Here is a 19,902-nt window from a genome sequence, read left to right as displayed (position 1 = left end):
TTCTTTGGTAATTCTTTTAAAAGTAGAAAAGGAAATGTAAGTGATTCTAATCTCCTATTCTAAGCAATGTAAATGAAAGAGCATGATGTGTCCTTTTAACACAGTTTATTTCGAGTCATTACAAAGCCCAGCATTTGTGCATTTAATGCAGAGATCATATCAATAGCAAAGAGTGGGGACATCGGCTGCCAGATAGGCACTCCCTAGAACTTCAAAAAGGATCTTAAACTTTTTGAAAGAAATATAAACACAACAGCACATGAAGCCCAAAGGAACTTGGAGTAAGATTACAGTTTTACAAAGTTAATTTAACCTAGACAATATAAACAGATAGCGATAGCAATAAATCTGTTGGAAAAGCAGTGCTGATAGATAACATTGTTACATTGTGTATGTAATGAAAGAAGTATAAGAATAAAGGGCCCCAGAGGAAACAGAACCTTGGAGGTTGATGTATGTAGTAGATTAAAGAAATTTTAATTTATCTTTACCTTGGCTATGAGTGAATACAACATCTGAGACCACCAAAAGGTCAATCTTCAACAGTGTGGATTGCTTAAGGTGCCCAAGAGGGAATATGTAATTCTATTTATGGGTCTAGCCACAGTAAGAGAAGAAAATCAAAATATTCTTCTGATCCATGAATCTGTCTTCTCTCCTGAAAATTGCCTTCAAGCAACACACTCCCTCATTCCCACATCCTGTTGACTGTCTTCTCTACATTTACTAACCATTTACCTGATGTCTCTATCCATCTATTGCCCATTCCCCCTTACTGTTTCTTCCCAAAATCTACTTTTCCTAGAACCTGCAATTTAGTTATCAATCCCAGGAAGCCTTTTTGACCTTCCTAGCTGAAAGACACACTGAATTGAAATTACTGTCTTATTGTGTGTCCTTCCCAATAGGTTTAAAACTGCTTGATGAAAGAGATGTGCCTCCTATTATTGCCCAAGTGCCTAGAGCAAATCCTAATATTTCTCAATAAATAGTTGCTCAATGAATGTCTTTTCTGAATGAATCAAGTAAAGTCCACAGAACAGACAAGATCTAAAGAAACTTGAAAGCTTTCCACTGTTTAAATTTCCATAATAATACCAACACACAACATACTAGTACTGCCATTATTGCCTTCTCTAAATGAGCAGAACAAAGTCAATTAAGAATTTTTCTTCAAAAAGCATGCCCCCTGTTGCTCTTCTTCATTCTATTTCCATCAGCTAAGTTAATATATCTTCTTTGTTTTTCCTTAATTGCCTACTGTGGCTTTTTATTTACTATACCAAGTACAATAGGTGGTCTACAATTACCTGGAATGAAATAAAGGACAGTAAATTCCAATGCTAGGAACTTGCCACTTTACAGCACCTGGTAACTATCCTCCTCTCTTTACCTGCACCTGAATAATAGATACATTCTCCTTAGTATTGTTCTTGAGCATCCTGGCAACCAAATGTTATCTACATATTCATGGAGACAAAATTATATGAAGCAAGGAGAAATTACAGGTTAGACAGGTGCCTGGTGAGATAGTATAAATTATTATCTTTGCAGAAAGCAAAAAGTTGATGTAGGCTTTTTACACACCTCCAAAAACATGAAATTCAGGTTCTAAATTACAGGTAGAATTGCATTATGTAGTATGGTATCTTATTTTCAGGTATGTGAAAGATGTCTGGAAATAAAATGGCTCTAACACCTGTAGACTGGGGCTATTTAAATTGTGATATGTGTCTCATATGTAATTTTAGTAGGAAGATGAGCCTTTGTCTTGGACTTTTCAGATATTCACTCCTTTCAGTATACTTGACAGAGCATGGAAAACATCACTACCTTCATTTGGGCACAACTGATGAGAATCTATCAACAGTGCAAGAACTCTTACTTTCTTTTTTACCACAGTATATGACATGTCCCATTAGTGTTAATGATAAGATTAGTCTTTTTTTCCACTCTCAGGTATGTGTCCCAGGCCTCCCTTTTAGTTCTTTAAAGGCTTCCAGAACAATCTGAATTAGCCTCCAGCTTTGTGGTTTATTCCGCATTTTGGGGGGGGGGCACACCCAGCGGCACTCAGGGATTACTCCTAACTTTCTGCTCAGAAATAGCTCCTGGCAGGCACGGGGGACCATATGGGATGCCGGGATTTGAACCAACCACCTTAGGTCCTGAATCGGCTGTTTGCAAGGCAAATGCCGCTGTGCTATCTCTCCGGCCCCTTATTCTGCATTATTGCCTTAATCATGGAAACAATTATTTGGGAGCTCTGTATATTTGGTAATGGTTTCTTCTCCCTTTGTTGAAAACCTTGGAAAGTTTTCTAACTATCAAAAATGTAAATAAAACCTTGATGTCTACAAAAAACATTATATTTAACTTTATTTAAGGATCAAAAAAGTAACTCTTACCTTATTTGCTTAATATAGAAGTTGGTCACTGTGAATCCTTTAAGACTCTACCAAAATGTCACAGAGGGTTTACACAAATTATCAGGTATATATCTAATGACATACTAAAAATATTGGTGCAAAATATTTTGTCAGCACTAATATCATTCATAAAAACTAAGGTATGTAGGGGTCGAAGTGGTGGTGCTGTGGTAGGGTGTTTGCCCTGCATGCTGCTGATCCAGGATGGACCTCGACCTCGGTTCAATCCCTGGCACCTCATATGGGTCCCCCAAGCCAGGAGCGATTTCTGAGCTCATAGCCAGGAGTAACCCCTGAGCATCCAGATGTGGCCCCAAAACAAAACAAACAAACAAAAAATAACCAAGGTATGTAAACTAGAGAGATAAGATAGATATTACAAGGGTTAAAGGACGTACCTTGCATGAGACCAATACCAATTTGATCCCTGGCATCACATATGATCCCCCAGAACTGCAGGAGTGATTCCTAAGTACAGAGCCAGGGGTAAGCCCTGAACACATCTTGGCATGGGAAGGAGTATAGAAAAGGGAAGAAGGAAGAGGGGAAGAAGGGAGGGATGGAGGGAGGGATAAAAGCAAGAAGGGAGGGAGGAAGAGAAGGAAGGTAGAAAAAGTAATTATTTTTAGTGGTATTTTAAATACTGGACCATAAAAGTATGGTCCAACTGAAAGCATAGCCCTTTACCTCTTCCTTTGGAGGTAAAATACCTAGGAATCTCCATATTTAGAAAGTTTTCAGGTTTTATTGTTTTTTTATAATAAATAATATTAAATATTCTAATTTAAAAGTGCAAAGGACAAATGACAATCAACTTAGAGTACCAAAAATAAATAACATCCCCTATCATTTCTCTCTAAACACAATGAAAACAGTTACTGCAGAGATATTACCATGGGTAAGGTGATTGCCTTGCAGGCAGCAGACCTCAGTTAAATTCATGATACCAAATATAGGGCTGGAGAGACAACTCAATGAATTAAGTGCCTGTTTTTCATGCAGGAGATAGGGGTTTGACCTCAACATTTCAAAACTACATGGCCCCTTGAAAAGTTCTGGGAGTGACCCTTTATACACAGAGCTGAAAATATCCTTATGACTTTTGAGTATGAGCCCTCCCTCCAAAATCTTGCCTTATGATTATTAAGAATGTGATGTGTTGCTTTTTAATGGATAATAATATGCTGTTATTTCCCTGTTAACAAATAAACTACTTCACACTTGTACTTTCTACAGAGTAATTTTTTTACACTTTTTATCCGGGGGCCCAAAAAAATCCCAAAGGCAGAGTGACAATGATTTTGAAACCTGCAGGTGTTTTCCTAGAGCACAATTTACCCGATTGCAAGTATTTTTAATTCTCCTCTTTCGTTTTAATGTTATCACTAATATAAATGATTTAGAATAAGTTGCAAAATCATAATAAATTTTAGATATGTAGATTATAAACAATCATGAATTCAGTGAAATGCTTCAACTTAACATCCTATATGGTATCCCTCTCCATCAAATAACTCACTCCAACATGTGCCTACATGCAAATGTATTTATTAGTGTGTTTGTGTTACTAGGGATGATTTGCAGGGTAAAAGTGGAAAAAAAGAACTTTAAACTTATAATATTTGAAGACCTCTTTCTGTTCCCCTCATGCATTCCATACCTCAACCTCTAGCCCCTAGCGAATGAATCCCAGCACAACATGTAGCACAACTACACAACTACAGCACAACTACAAGCGTGATATTTGGGAAACAATGCACGCCAACAACATACATAGAGAATGAAGATGGAAGCTCTGATGACCCAAAAAGTGCCAAGCACCTATTTAGCCTCTCAGATAAGGAGTGTAGAGAAGAAATATGGAGGGTCCTCATAGAAATAAAAGAAAGCATGGACTGAGCTGAACGAACCACAAATTAGAATCAAAAAGATATAAAGATAAAAATTAGATATCTTCAAACTGAAATAATTGGACTGAAAAACTAGATAGATGGAACAAAAATCTCACTGCAAAGCCTCTCCAACAGAATAACAGCAGCTGAGGACAAAATCATTTAGCTGGAAGATGATATGAATAACAACTCCATACAATGGAAGAGATTGGAAAGAACTTTAAAGCAAATGAACAGACTATAAAAAAATCATTAAAGAATATGAACAGATGAAAATAGAAGTCTTTGATAAACTCAACAGAAACAATGTAAGAATCACTGGAGTCCCAGATCCCAGGAAGAAAATCCCCAGTCAAGGAAATCATTGCAGAGAAACTCCCAGAATAGAGTGCATGCAACCAAATTCTGCACACCCAAAGAGTACCAGCTAAAAGAGATCTGAAAAAAAGCACCCCAAGACACATCCTAGTCACAATGATGAATCCTACAGATAAGGATAGAATATTGAAAGCAGTAAGATCAAAATGGGAAATTACATTTAAAGGAGTATCCTTAAGATTTACAGCGGTCTTGTCACAATAAACCCTCAAGGCCAGAAAACAGTGGTAGGATATAGTGACAAACCTCAAAAAAAATGAATGCTTTGCCTAGAATACTGGATCCAGCCAGACTAATTTTCAAATTTGAAGGAAGTAAACATAGCTTCATAGATAAACAACAGCTTAGAAACTTTACAGTACTGACAGAACTTAAAAAGAAAAAAATCTAATCCCATCAAAAAATGGGGAGAAGAAATGAACAGACAATTCCTCACAGAAAAAATACAAATGGCCAAAAGGCACATGAAAAAATGTTCCAAATCACTAATCATAAGGGAGATACAAATCAAAACTACAATGAGGTACCATCTCACAATACAGAGACTGGTGCACATCACAAATAAGAACAGTCAGTGCTGCCAGGATGTGGGGAGAAAGAAACTCTCATTCACTGCTGGTGAGGAATGCTGTCTAGTCCAGCCTTTATGGAAAACAATACGGAGATTCCTCAAAAAACTGAAAACTGAGCTCTCATATGATCCAGCTGTACCACTACTAGGTATACCCTTGGAACACAAACACAATACAAAAATTTCTTTTGCACACTAATATTCATTGCAGCACTATGAAAATAACCAAGATGCACTTCAACAGAAAAATGCCTAAAGAAACTGTGGTGCATATAAATGATGGAATATTATGTAGCCATCAGAAGAGATGAAGCATGAAATTTTCCTATAGATGGATGGGCATGGAGACTATTATACTGAGTGAAATAAGTCAGAGGGAGAAATAGACACAAAATAGTCTCACTCATCAATGAGATTTAAGAAAATAAAAGACAGTACCCAGACAATAGAGGTCAGAGCTGAAAGGACCAGCCCACAGTATGAAGCTTACCACAAAGAAAATGAGCCCAAGACACATCCTAGTCACAATGACAAATCCCAAAGATAGGGATAGAAAACTGAAAATAGCAAGATAAATACAAAAAATTACATTCAAAGGAGCATTGTTAAGATTTACAGCAGACCTGTCTCACACACACACACACACACACACACACACACACACACACACACACACAAACCCATAAGGCCAGAAGGCAGTGATGGTATATAATGACAAAATTAATGAAATGAATGCTTTGCCTAGAACACTGCACAAAGCCAGAATCATGTTCAGGTTTGAAGGAAATATACATAGCTTCACAGGTAAACAGCAGCTCAGAAACTTTTACAGAATCAAAATCAACCTTTAAAGAAAAAAATGAATGGTCTACTTTAAGACAAGACAGGCGAACAGACACACAAAACGTCTACACAAAGATGACACTAAGTCCCATGACAATGATCTCTCAATGTCAATGGATAAATGCACCAGTTAAGAGACACAATGTGGAAAATGGATCAAAAAGCTGAATCCAACATTCTGCTGCCTACAAGAAACACATCCATGCTACATATTGCATGATAATTGCATATACAATTCCTTATTGCTATATAGTATTCCCCTGTGTATATGTACTCCTCTGTTGATGGGCAATCTAGGTTGATTCCAAGTCTTAGCTATTGTACTGAGTGCTGCAATAATTAGTGGTGTGAATTTATTCTTTTGGAAGAAAGGTTTTCTGTCCTGGGTGTAGATACTTAAGAGAGAGATTGCTGGGTCATATGGTAGCTCAAGTATTAGTTTACAAGAACCCTCCATACTGTTTTCCATAAGGGTTGGACTAGGCAGCATTTTCACCAGCAGTGAAGGAGAGTTCCTTTTCACCACATCCCTGTTAGCAGAGTTTGTTCCCATTATTTTTGATATGTGCCATCCTCACTGGAATAATATGATATCTTATTGTTTTTTTATTTGGATTTCTCTAAGGATAAGTGATGAACATTTTTTCTTGTGTCTGTTGGCCATCTATTGCTCTTTCTCAGAGAAGTGTCTATTCATTTCCTTTCCCCATTTTTGGATTTTTTTTATGTACTACCACAGTCTTATTTTGATGATAAAATAGGATCAAGGTCAAGTGCCAGTAGCTTTGCCAACACTCTATATGACAGTTGAACCACGATCCTGCATAACATTGTCACAAGTTTGAGTTTAGGATAGACAGAACATAGGGGTATGCAGCGTAGTCTGGGAAATGAACAAATTTCTGTTTCAAGGAGGATCCCTCTCATATCTTAGCTTCTAAAGCATTGACACAGTACAGTGCACACACATACATATACATATTTATACATACCTTCATTCTTAGCCATGAGGGGAAACAAATACTAGGAAGAAAAATTTAACTGTGGGAGAGAAGTTTGGAGTTTTGTGGATGTGAGGAATGAGTCCATAAGAAGGCCACGAGTCTTGCTTCAAGCTCACTGCCTACTCTTAGCACTTATTTATAGAAGAAGCTAAAGACAGAATTGGGATTCAGTCATTTATACTCTCCAAGTAATTAAGTTCTAAATAATATCTTTACCTGTATGTCTGTTGTGAGACAGATATTGGGATGGAAGGGTCAGAAACTACATTGTGTTCAGAACAAGTTTATAATGTAGCTCAAATTTTGTCCCAATTTGAGCTTTTTTTTCCAATTTATATTCTCACTTTATATTTCCAAGGCTGTGAGCTTAATAAAAGCACCAAAAAATAGCTCTTACATAATATTAATTACTGTGAAAAATATTTTATTAGTCAAATGCGATATTAATCAGTTTTATAGTTTAAAGTATTTTAGTAGGCTTATACAAATTCATAGATTAAAAATATCAAACAATCTAGGGACATAGTATTAGAGATTAAAGCACTTTGCTTTTGCAAGTAGCTTACTCTGATTTGATCTCTGGCCCCACATACAGTCTTCCCTCACTCCACCTCCCAAACAGCACAAGAAGTGATCCCTAAGCATAGATACAGGAAATAAAACTCTGAGCACCTGCCAAAGTATTCCACCAATGCAAAACCATTGATTTTCATTTACCCAAAGTGAAAACCCTATTGGCAGTTGATAAAACTGAACCCCACAATTATCTTTGCATTTATGAGTAAATGCTTTATGTTCTTCCCCACACATAGCCCAGTTCAGGAAGCTCAAATAGTTCTATATGGATATCATTTTCAGTATAGTTATTTCTAGGGACATAGAGAGGAGAAGGCGATTGCTATGAAGAGCAAAAGCTTGTTAGGCCTAAGCTGCTGACCTAGGGGAGGTAGATGGAATGAATTTCAAACCCTACCTCCAAAGAAAGTATACTACCTTCTACCCTCATCTGTCCTAATCCAGCTGCCACCTTGCACATCATTCATTACCCAGAAACTTAGCACATGCTTTAGGAATGAAAAGATAAGTTTCTTACTATCAGCTTCCTCTGGCAATATACCAACTTCCTAGTCTCTATAGTCACCCAGCAATATCGTCATGTGTTTCTTGATTACACAAAAAGGAGTTTTGGCGGTGGGTGCTTAATACTTCTCAGAGCCTATTCCTGTCTCTGTGCTCCAGAGTGTTCTCTATAAGTACCTCAGGTGACTATGTGTAGTGCTAGTAGGTCAATATCAAACTTAGGTATAAATTATGATGGGGTATACCAAACTTGCTTAGTCTTATTAGGAGGGATAAAGTAAAAAAGGGAAGATATTTAAAGAGATTCTAATATGTTTAAGGGTTCTTAATATATTTAAGAGAACTTAGCATTTGAGCATCAGTTTCCCAAGAAACTGTAAGTAAGGATCCTTTTCCTTTAGCACTGAATAGACTGTCATTATATATACAGAAACAAAATTAGAAAATTCCACTTTCATATATGTACTTTTCAGTGACGATTGACAGTAAAAGATCAGCATTGGGAACTGTGTGAGTACAAGAGCACTTGACATGTGTAGGATATTTAGATATTTTTTGCCTACCTCCTTTTAGCTGGAGATAAACATTTAGAATTCAGGACCAATTGAAGGCTTTCCTAAATCCTTCTTGGTATGGACAAAAATCTACAATATATGTTACAGAGAGTATTTATTAACTCAACAAATACTGATTGAGTCAAACACTCTACTAGATACAGGGAGAAAATAAAAGAGGCAAGTCCTTGACCTCACAGACTCAATTTACCTGCGGGCTGCAGGAGGCAAAGTCGGGGTGATCCTTGAGTGCAAAGTTAGTAGTAAGCCTTGAACATTGGGGGGTGTGACCAAACAACTAAAACAAAACAAATCAATAAAAGATTCCTTTAGGGCAGGGCCACAAAATGTTGTATGGAGGGCTTTTTGCGGCCCTCGGGTCGCGAGTTTGAGACCCCTGGAAGACACATTAAGAATATGCACAGGTAACTGGACCTCTTATAGGTACTATTAGCTTGTTAGGTACTTTGGTTTTTCATTCTCATCAAAAGTGCTTAAAGGAGCTAGAGCAGTGGGTAAGGCACTTGTCTTGCATGCAGTTGACCCAGACTCAATTCTTGGCATTTCAATATGGTATTCCAAGCACCACCATAAGTAATTCCTAAGTTCAGAGCCAAGAGTAATGCCTGAGCATCATAGGATATAGCCCAAACATCTCCCTCTAAAATGTGTCCTTGAAGTATGGTCTACTGGCCTATTATGTCACTATTTTTATGGGAAGATTTTTTTGTAATGCATAAATTCATATTCTGGTACTCTAGTTCTATAGGGAAGTTTGTTGACATTGTAACAAGTGTGTCAAATATTTCTAAAATCCTCTCTGCACATTTTACTTGTGATAAAGCTTTACAGAATTTCTGTAAGGGGAACACACGAGCAAAAATATTTGATTGTGGAGTTAACACTGGCTCTGTTTCTTTCAAATTCTATTTTAAAGATTGGTTTCCCAATTACAACTTGACTTTAATTTTAGGTTCTTTGTTCTTTATTGAAGAATTGAAGGATTATGGTATAATAAGGATTAATTAGTGATCTTACTTGTTGACAGTTTTAAAACGTAAGTCTTTGGTAGGAAGAAGTTATTTTTAATACTTATATGTAATACCTAAAGTGCAATAGATCAGAATACATGTAAGTGTGCATGCCAGTATGAAAGATTTCTATAAATCAATAGACTAAAGACAACTGCAAAGAAATAAAAGGAAGAATGTGAACATACAGTTTACAGAAGAGGAAAGATTCAGAAAAATCAGTTTATTATAAGAACATGTAAATTGAGTATCAATTTACACAGAGATAATAGAGCTGATAAGGTAATTTCCTTGCCCACAACCAGCCCTAGTTTAAATTTGGCATCACATATGGTTCCCTCAGCACCACCAGGAATGGCTCTTAACTAGCACATAGTGTGGTTGCCTTAAGAGAATATCTTATGTTGCAATCTGTGTTTGTAGTCTAATTTTATTTGTTTTGAGTGTTCTCTGATATTATTTATGTAGACAGTGAAATCATGCAGAACTCGAGGAGCCTTATTTCTTTTCTTCCATGTCCTCCCCTTCTACCCCTGAAACTGTGGTTTGGCACTGTTGACAGGTTTTTTTATGGGTCTCTCCCCTCTGTGTCTATTATATCTTCCTTCTGGTAGATGACTGAGGTAGGAGTATGAAGGAGACAAGGAAAAAAGAAAAGAAAAAAAGAAAAATATAACTGACTCTGTACCAAGGAAGAATTTAGCTTAATTTGCCATTCAAGGTATCCAGTTGCATATCTGGGGTCCAGTTACAATTCACGTTTGAGCACAATATGCGGAGATAAAGGTACCAGATATTCTAAATTTTAGGATCCTGAGCAGTTTGGCAGACACCCTTTTTCTGTAGCTTCTCCTCCAGACATCCCACTTTCCCTCTTCATCTTTCTTCCTCCCTCCTCCCTCCTTCTCTCTCTCTCTCTCTCTCTCTCTCTCTCTCTCTCTCTCTCTCTCTCTCTCTCTCTCTCTCCCCAGCCACACACACACAATTACTCAAACTTCATTCTTACAACCTATGCCTTAATATAGCCTCTTGCTTTTGGGGTTTGCTTCTGTGCTAATGTGTTGAATTTAGGAGAATACAAGGGATACAAATCCATTAGAATGCAGTTGCCCCATGAATGCATTTAACTTGAAAGTACATTTAACTTGATTAAGTGAAAGAATTAATGGTTTTTCTTTTCCATTAATATGTTATTCTTTAGTTTTGATATACGATCTAGATTTTTTACTTTACTTGGAATGATCATAGGTATTTGTAAATTCTGTCCTGCTAGGAAAAAGGCTGCCTTGGTTGAGGGAAAGCAATTTTTTCTTAACAAGTATGGTCCAGAAAACATCAGCATCACCTTGTTAGAAAATTGTTAATAATGCCAGTTCCTCAGTCACAGAAATAACACAAGGATAGAGTGTTTGCTATGTTCCTTGCAAGAAGCCAACCCATATTCAATTCCCCATCATCACATACAACTCCAAGCACCATCAGGAGGAAGCCCTGAACACAGTTAAGTGTATTTCCCCCATTAAAAAAACAAAAATAAAAACAAAATAAAAACTCTGATTTTTAGATCTGCTACTAAGTGAGGCCCTTCAGTGATTCTGATACACAATCAAGTTTGAGAATATCCTTTATAAAGTAATCGCTGGCCCAAATACTACAGTCAAGAGGTTAGTGTTCAGCTGTGCTACCTTGGACCAGGAACTCATTAGGATGCAATATTATTTATATAATGTAAATATAAATTGTTTGCTGAATCTGTAGTGCCTCTGAAAGTTTTTGAAACTGGTTATATCATCTTGGGAGTAGTTCTGTTTGCTAAATCAAGCTCTATGATTTAAGCATCTCTTCTGATTCACTTAGGTACTGATTATTGTTGGGCTGTGGAGATAGCTCCAAGGGCCATCCATGTTTGTTTGCAGAAATACCAGATTGGATCCCCAGCCCTACATTGATCGATACATTTCTGAGAACCACCCACCACTAAAAAGAGGACAACAATTCCACTTGAATTTTAATGAGCCACACATGTTTTTCAGTATAACTGTGTCCCAAATATTGACATATTAAAAATTGTAAAGAATAGAAATTGTATTCCATTGTGTATCATGTCCCATCATATTTATTCACTCGATTGTTGTTAAACATGTGGATTATTTCCAAATCTCTGCTGTCATAAATAGCACTGATTTATAGTGTATAAATATGCACATGCAATAAATATACGTAGGCATGTATCTTTATTTTTCTATCATCCCCCTTTCCTTCTTCTAAAGTTTGTCTCTTTAAGTTTATTTTAAATTAATATCTTTATTTAAGCACCATGATTGCTAACATGTTTGTAGTTGGGTTTCAGTTATAAGAAAAAGGCACCCCCCTCTTTACAAGAGCAACATTTCCACCACTAACGCTCCCCATTTCCCTCCTCCCCTAGCCCCTGCCTGTATTTAAGACAGGCATTCTATTTCTCTTACTCACTACTATTGTCATGATAGTTGTCAGTGTAGTTATTTCTCTAACAGAACTCACTACTCTTTTTGGTAAGCTTCATACTGTGGGCTGGTCCTTCCAGCCCTAACCTCTCTAGTCTCTGCGTATTATTACAATACTGTCTTAGATGTTTCTTAAATCCCAAAGATGAGTACAGGTGTGTCTATCTCTCGCTGACTTATCTCACTCAGCATAATGTCCACCATGTTTTATTGATTTCAAACTGAGTATAAGAAGAAAATGCTATGAACTTTGAATAACAGATTCTCCCTGTGTTTTTCAGCATACCACATTAATTCTCCACTAGCAATAAAAACTAGAGAGATGTGATCTTAGAAAGACTCATACTCAGTGATATCAGGACATCAAGGTTTTTGAAACTGGCTTTCTGAGATTTGTTAGTGTTTCCCTCCTGATTACAGAATTGTATAATAGTTCCATGAATCATGTTCACATAGATTTCCTATGATTGTACAGTGATAACAGCAAAAGCAAAATATTTCCTAGAATCTTCCTGTAAAACTAGAAAGCTACTTCCAAGTGCTGAATATGGTCCCCAGCATTACTAGGAGAGATTTCTAAGCACAAAGTAAATTCTGAGCATTGCCAGCTGTGGCCTTCAAGCAGAACAAACGAAAATGAGTGCTAAGAAAGTGAGCAGAAATTAAATAATTTTATAACTATGCAAATCAACATTCATATTAAAAAAATTTGTCACTGTTTATAGATTTTTAAAGAATTTTTTGTGAAGTCCTCCCAAGCAAAGGTCTGGAGGTCCACATGCTCCATTTGGGATTCTCAGCCAACCAGACTAGAAATTCAGTACAGGAACCAATAATGTGGTGCTTTGTGGTTCCTGCAATACCATGGATGCCTGGGGCCTTAAATCCAGTGGTGTTTTGAGCTTGTAAGATTACACCCTGTGATGTCTATAGGAACATGTGGTTCCAGATATCAAAAACTGAGGTCACTATACTATCTCCTAAGTTTCTCGAGAATTCTTACTTTTCTGGGTCTCTGTTATATCAATGATCTTGTATGCCCTTCTCACATAATAATTTACTCAAAAGTAGAAGAATTACACTCCTCCTCCTCCCACACAAACACATAATCACACACACACACACACACACACACACACACACATCACATTCACGATCATACCAATTCCAAGTAAAACTTTTATTTAGGTTGGAGGTGAGAGACCAGACTGGAAAGTCAAACTCCATGCATAACCTGTGCTAATTTAATTATAAAATCTTGACAAGTTTTTTATTTTGTCTTAATTTCCTCATCTATAGAGGAAAAACAGTAAAATTTTTCTATCTTAAACATCAGAACAAAATGAAGTCATTTATCTGGACTGGTTAAAACAGAGACAGACAGATTCCTAAGTAGTCAGTCATTGTGTATTGTTAGTGGTTCCATGGTACCATTTTTGTATGAGACATTTAGGGAGGCAGAGGATTTCAGTAAAATTAATCTTCATAAAGAGCTTGTTTCTTTTGTTAAAGAAAAGACCACCACATGGGGATGGGTTATACATAGAAGTAGGGCATTTGCCTTGCACGGCAGCCACCCCCCTGATGAACTCCAGTTCGATCCTCTGCATCCATATAGTCCCCAGAGCCTATCAGAATGACTTCTGAGCTCAGAGCCAGGAGTAACCCCTGACCACTACCAGATGTGACCCAAAATCAAAACCAACAAAATAAAAATAAAGGACCACCACCAGGGTGTGATCCTAGTGCAAAGCTAAGAGTAAGTCTTGAGCACCAGCCAACTGAGCCCCTGCCTCCAGCCTCATACCCCTCTACCCCAACCCATAAAAAGGGCTAATGAAGCTGGAGAATAGTACAACAGGTAAGTCACTCACTTTTGCAGGGAACTTGACACCAGGTTCTATTCCCGCATCTCATATAGTCCTGGATATGGTCCTAGAACCATCAGAAGAACAGACAAGACCTTTATTCTCAGAACTTTTCTATTGCTGCTGCCATTGGTCCAGATTTGTTTGAGACCACTGTTAGTGGTAGATTTGAGTCCAGATGTCAGCACTTCCCAGATGATCACTGCCAAACTCATCTGAACATGCTGTGACAAGACTCTCATAGCTCAAAAGAGTGGATTATTGTAAAACTAGTAGCAAACAAGAGTCCTTGTGTATGTATTTCTAGCACCGCTTTCTAAAGTGAACATTGGCTACAACTGCATTTCATAGGTGTAGCACGTGAACAATCCTTTTTCTGAATTGATACTCCGATCCCAGAATTACTCTCAGAAGTTTTAGAGGAAATTTTCCTTCTAGGATATTTACCCATCACTGTACCACAAAGTGAACTCTGAGAGGTAAATTTTGAAAATTAACCTGAGGATGTGTGTGTGTGTGTGTGTGTGTGTGTGTGTGTGTGTGTGTGAGTACATATTATTGCAACCTCTCAGTTCAAAACCCTTTAAAGGCTATGAAGGATTAAAGATTTGCCATTATTTCTCAATCTCTCTTTTTACTCCTCTCCCTCCACTCCTAAAACCCCAGACTACTAAGGTAAACCCTTACTAATGTAATCACTTCCATGAGTTGTTCTCACTTAAACCAGCAAGAAAAAAAGAACAATTAAAAGTCACTTGATAGGTGTTATTGTCTCTAAGATTTTGAGAAATTTGAGGAAAGCAGTTTCAAAGTTGATTTAGTGATGTAATTTTATCAGAAATGCTCAGGAACTCCTCTGCAATTTTCTTGTTATTTTTCTCACATTCAAAATGATTACCATTGCTTCAACAACTCTGTCCTATCAGAGCAGTGTCCCAGGTAAGAACCATCCTTTCCTTTGACTCTTCCTTGTTTGTGAGAGTTCTTAGAGAGACTTGATCTTCTGTGCCACAATGGATTCAGTTGTCATGTTAAAATGGCTATTAGAAGGCTATTGTGAGAGGAGAACTGCCAAGTAAAAGAAAAATGAGAATGTCTGGTAAGCATAAAATTGTATTAAGACTTTAATAACAAAATATCACACTGTGTGATGTGATTTAATACAAATTAGCATTCTATTAGAAATTCCTAATTGTTGTATCAACAGTTTGAATTGTAAAAATTCTTTTCCTTTTTTCATTGATTGCTTCTGTTCTAGAAAATGGAAAAGGTAAGGAATTGGGAGAGATGAAAGCAATTTAGGTAACAGCAGTAGGCAACTAACTTTACCTGTCATATTGCCAATGAGCTTTGCTTATCATTCTTCTCATATGTAATTATTTCTTATTTCCAGATACTCAAAATATATTTACACTCCCCCCCCGAAAGGAAATACCACCTCTACTAGCAATTTTATTCCTGTACCTTTTCACATCTTCCCAAACAATTTGGAGTTCTGCCTCAATTCATAGGCATCTTTATCACTGAAGATGTTAACATGTCACTTAGTGGAGTAAATGAATTTGAGTTGAAGAAATAGTATAGGCAGATCATAACATCACACAGTAAGTTGTGTGAAGAAACAAGTTTTCAATGAAAGTTGGCTGAAGTGAAGGAGGCATATTTAGATAAAACTGTGATCTTACATCTTTTCTAAAACTTGTATGTTTTGAGAGAAAACATATTTTGAAATGAAACATGTGATCAAAGAAAAGGTTGCTTAAAGTGATCGAAAAGGACCATATATAGATAAAAATCTGATCTTAATATTTTATAAAATATAAATGTGAAGGGCCAGAGTGATAGCTCAGCGGTAGGGCATTTGCCTTTCATGTGGCTATCCAAGATGGACCTGGGTTCAATCCCAGGTGTCCCATATGGTCCTCTAAACCAGGAGCAATTTCTGAGCTCATAGCCAGAAGTAACCTCTGAGTGTCACCAGGTGTGGCCCCAAAATAAAAAAAAACAAATATATAAATATTAAGTTATCAATGTTCTATCAGCTACATGTGAGAACTTAAGGTACTTATAATTCAGCCTTTCTTAAAATATTATATTGTATTATCTTTTACAAGTCTCTCTATTTAGTATCTTTTCTGTAATATATTAGTATGAATAGAAGAGAATGACTTTAAAACAGCAGCTATGTCTTAACTTGATATTAAAATAGGTAATTAACTTCTTTTTTTTTTTTTAAGATTATTTTTTTTCTCTTTATTTGGATATCTTGATTACATAAATGATTGTGATAAGGTTTCAGTCCTATAAAGATCACCCCTCTTCACCAGTGCAACATTCCCGCCACCAAAGTCCCAAATCTCCTCCATCCCACCCCACCCCCACCTGTACTCCAGACAGGCTTTCCAGTTCCCTCATTCATTCACTTGATTATGGTAGTTCTCAGTGTAGTTATTTCTATAACTGTGCTCATCACTCTTGTGGTGAGCTTCATGGAGTGAGCTGGTGTTCCAGCTCTCCTCTAATTGTCTCTGAGGATTGTTACAAAAATGACTTTTATTTTTCTTAAGACCCATAGATGAGTGAGACTATTCTGCGTCTCTCTCTCTCCCTCTGACTTATTTCACTGAGCATGATAGATTCCATGTACATCCATGTATAGGAAAATTTCATGACTTCATCTCTCCTGACGGCTGCATAATATTCCATTGTGTATATGTACCACAATTTCTTTAGCCATTCGTCTGTTGAAGGGCATCTTGGTTGTTTCCAGAGCCTGGCTATTGTGAATAGTGCTGCAATAAATATAGGTGTGAGGAAGGGGTTTTTGTATTGTATTCTTGTGCTCCTAGGGTATATCCCTAGGAGTGGAATAGCTGGGTCTCTAAGTTAATTTTATAAAAAAACAAAAAATAGATTTCACAGGTGAGGGATCTGCACTTCTTTATTAATTAGTTAATTAATTATTCTTTTGTTTTTGGGGCCACACCCAGTTACACTCAGGGGTTACTCCTGGCTATTTGCTCAGAAATTACTCCTGGCTTGGGGGACCATATGGGACACCAGGGGATCGAACCATGGTCTGTCCTAAGTTAGTGCATAGCAAGGCAAATGCCCTACAGTTTGCACCTTCACTCCAGCCCCAAGCAGTTCTTTATAATAATACCCACTCTGCCCTGGGTGTGGAATTTTTATTTGTCAAAGCTTTTCTTGATAACTAATTAGAACGGATCACTGCAAGGTTACTTTGAATCTAGAATTAAAGTGAAAAAAACAAGTGAGCCTTCTTAAGGCACTGTGCTTTTATGTCAGCTTCCCAGAGGTCTTTATTCCTTTAATCAGTTATGGACTTCAAAGAGAGGGAACACATTTTAGACATTCTGCCTCTAACTTTTTCTTCTTGTTGCAGCCTTTTGTGCTGAAAGAAAGTTAGCACACACCTATACATAAGAGAAACATATAAAATAATAGGTTTGCTGGACCAGGTCATTCTATAGGTCAGCTTTCCTATTATGTTCTGACCTGTGAAATAGTCTTTCAAGTCAACAGCACTTTTGTTGTCAGCTCATAAAAGAAAATATAGTGTCAGAAGTTTTACTTTATATGTTAATTCTCATATTTTCATCATATGCATATTTATTATTTTTTGTTTAAAATATTCAAAATCCTACAATTCTAACTTATTGTGGAATATTCTAAACAACAGGTATAATGTACCATAGAAAAACAAAATAAAGCATCATTAGATTGTCTTATAAAGGAAGGATCATAGGTGAATTGGAAGAAAAGGAAGCATTGAAAATAAATGCAGTAGAATTTTGCCAGACTAGTGGATAAAGAATTCTGAGTCAAAGCAGTAACTATGCAAGGCATTTAGAGGGAACAAATTGTAGTGGCACAGAAACGAGTGTTTCAGAATCTGGGTGAATAGTTTTGAAAGAGAAGAGACAGATGTGCAAGTGAGATCTTAAGCTGAAATATCAGAAAAAGAAGGGCACAATCATTGTAAACAATTTATACAGAACATCTTAGTCTAGTATTTTACACAACTGGAAGAATTATAAACAGAAACTTGTATTTAGTGAAAAAGAAATATTAGTGAGCTAAAAGCATTATCATGTTTTTAATTAAATTATCTGTATTACGAGTACCTCTTTAGATACAGGATTTGTTCTGGGCTGAGACTACTACTGCAAATCTTGTTGGAGTATGTTGAGATATTTTAAGATCTGATATAACTGAGCAGGCCAGGGTAATGGAAGAAGGATGATGGAGGGATCTTGAAATACTGGTGGAGTAATTGGTGTAATAGCTCTGTAACTGTAAAATAATAACTTCAATATGTATCATAAACTACTATGGTGTATCAACAAAAATGCATGTAAGTGTGAATCCCATGTCTAGGACCCTGACTTATCTGGACTGTGATCTGAACAACAGATATTTTTATGAGAGTGGGAGGTTGCCACACGGTGCTCAGGTGGCCTTAAGACAACTTCTGACAATCCTTAAAATTCCTGCCCTAGTATAAGGCCCAGATGGGCCAAGTCCTATCACTGATCTACATCCACAGCTGCTATTATATGCTCTTATTTTTATTCAACAAATATTTTATAGTGGCATAATGATTCATAGTAATAATAATAATAATAATAATGTTTTAGGCTTGCATTGCATCAATCTTACCACCAGTGTGCTAATATGTCTCCATCCCTGTCCATTGATCCAAACCATAGTAAAATTCAACATCTTTTTATATCCTCATAGCTGAGTAGAATTCTAATGAGTACACAAACCATAATTTCTCTATCCAACCATCAGTTGTTAGGCTCTTGGGTTGTGTCTAGAGCTTGGCTATTGTAAATACCACTGCCATGAACATAGGGGTGCATTTATCTTTTTGATTTAACAATTTTGTGTTTGGGGACAAATAACAAGGTCACATGACAATTCTGTTTATAGGTTTTTGAGAAGTCTCCATTCTATTTTCCATAGAGGCTGAACCAAATGAAAAGTCCCCAGCACTGAATGAAGATTACATTTTTTATTACAATGCCACTAGCATTGATTGATCTTATTTTTAATATACTTATGTGAGGTATATGTGATGATGAACTCTTTTTATATGCCTATTTACCATTTGTATGTCTTCTTTAAGGAAACATGCTCAGTTCCTCTTCCCATTTTTTAATGAAGTTGTCTGTTTCTTGGTGCTGAATTTTGTGACTCTTTTATGTTTGTCAGATATCCCTTTGTCAGACAAAGGGATACCTTTGTCTGCCCTTTGTGTCATGTATGATGTGCACATATTTTTTATCCAGTATGGTGTATTGAGTTTTAGCTTTCATATCTTTTATAGTGCAAATTTTTTTAGTTTGATTTAGTCCTATTAATTCTTGCTTTTATTTTTTCTCAATGGAATTGAATCATTGATACTTCTCTGAGGTCAACATTTTAGTGACTCTGCCTATGTTTATTTATCTAAATTTATTTTATGGATTAGATTCTATTATTGAGGTCTTTAATCCATTTTGAATTAACCTTGTGTATGTCATGAGATAGGAGTCCAATTTCAGTTTTTTACTTGTGACTAGTCAGTTATCCCAGAATTGTTTGTTAAGAGGCTTTCCTTGATACACTTCAGCTCTTTTGTCATGAATAGTCTATACATATTAGGGCTTATTTCTGGTTTCTCAATTCTTTTCAGTTGTTCAGACAGGCAGAATATGGTCTACCTTTATTTTAATAGCACGCTGATTTATCATATAA

At 36.6% G+C, this 19,902-nt stretch overlaps 1 protein-coding gene across 1 annotated transcript in view; it reads left to right on the top strand.

Annotated features, from left to right (window-relative positions):
- RASGEF1B (RasGEF domain family member 1B) overlaps positions 1–19,902 on the top strand; it is a 672,276-nt gene that overhangs the window by 418,641 nt on the left and 233,733 nt on the right. The window lies entirely within an intron of this gene.

The sequence above is a fragment of the Suncus etruscus genome, chromosome 16 (assembly GCF_024139225.1).
Source record: "Suncus etruscus isolate mSunEtr1 chromosome 16, mSunEtr1.pri.cur, whole genome shotgun sequence".
Taxonomy (NCBI): Eukaryota; Metazoa; Chordata; class Mammalia; order Eulipotyphla; family Soricidae; genus Suncus; species Suncus etruscus.
This window is presented reverse-complemented; position numbering and strand designations above follow the sequence as displayed.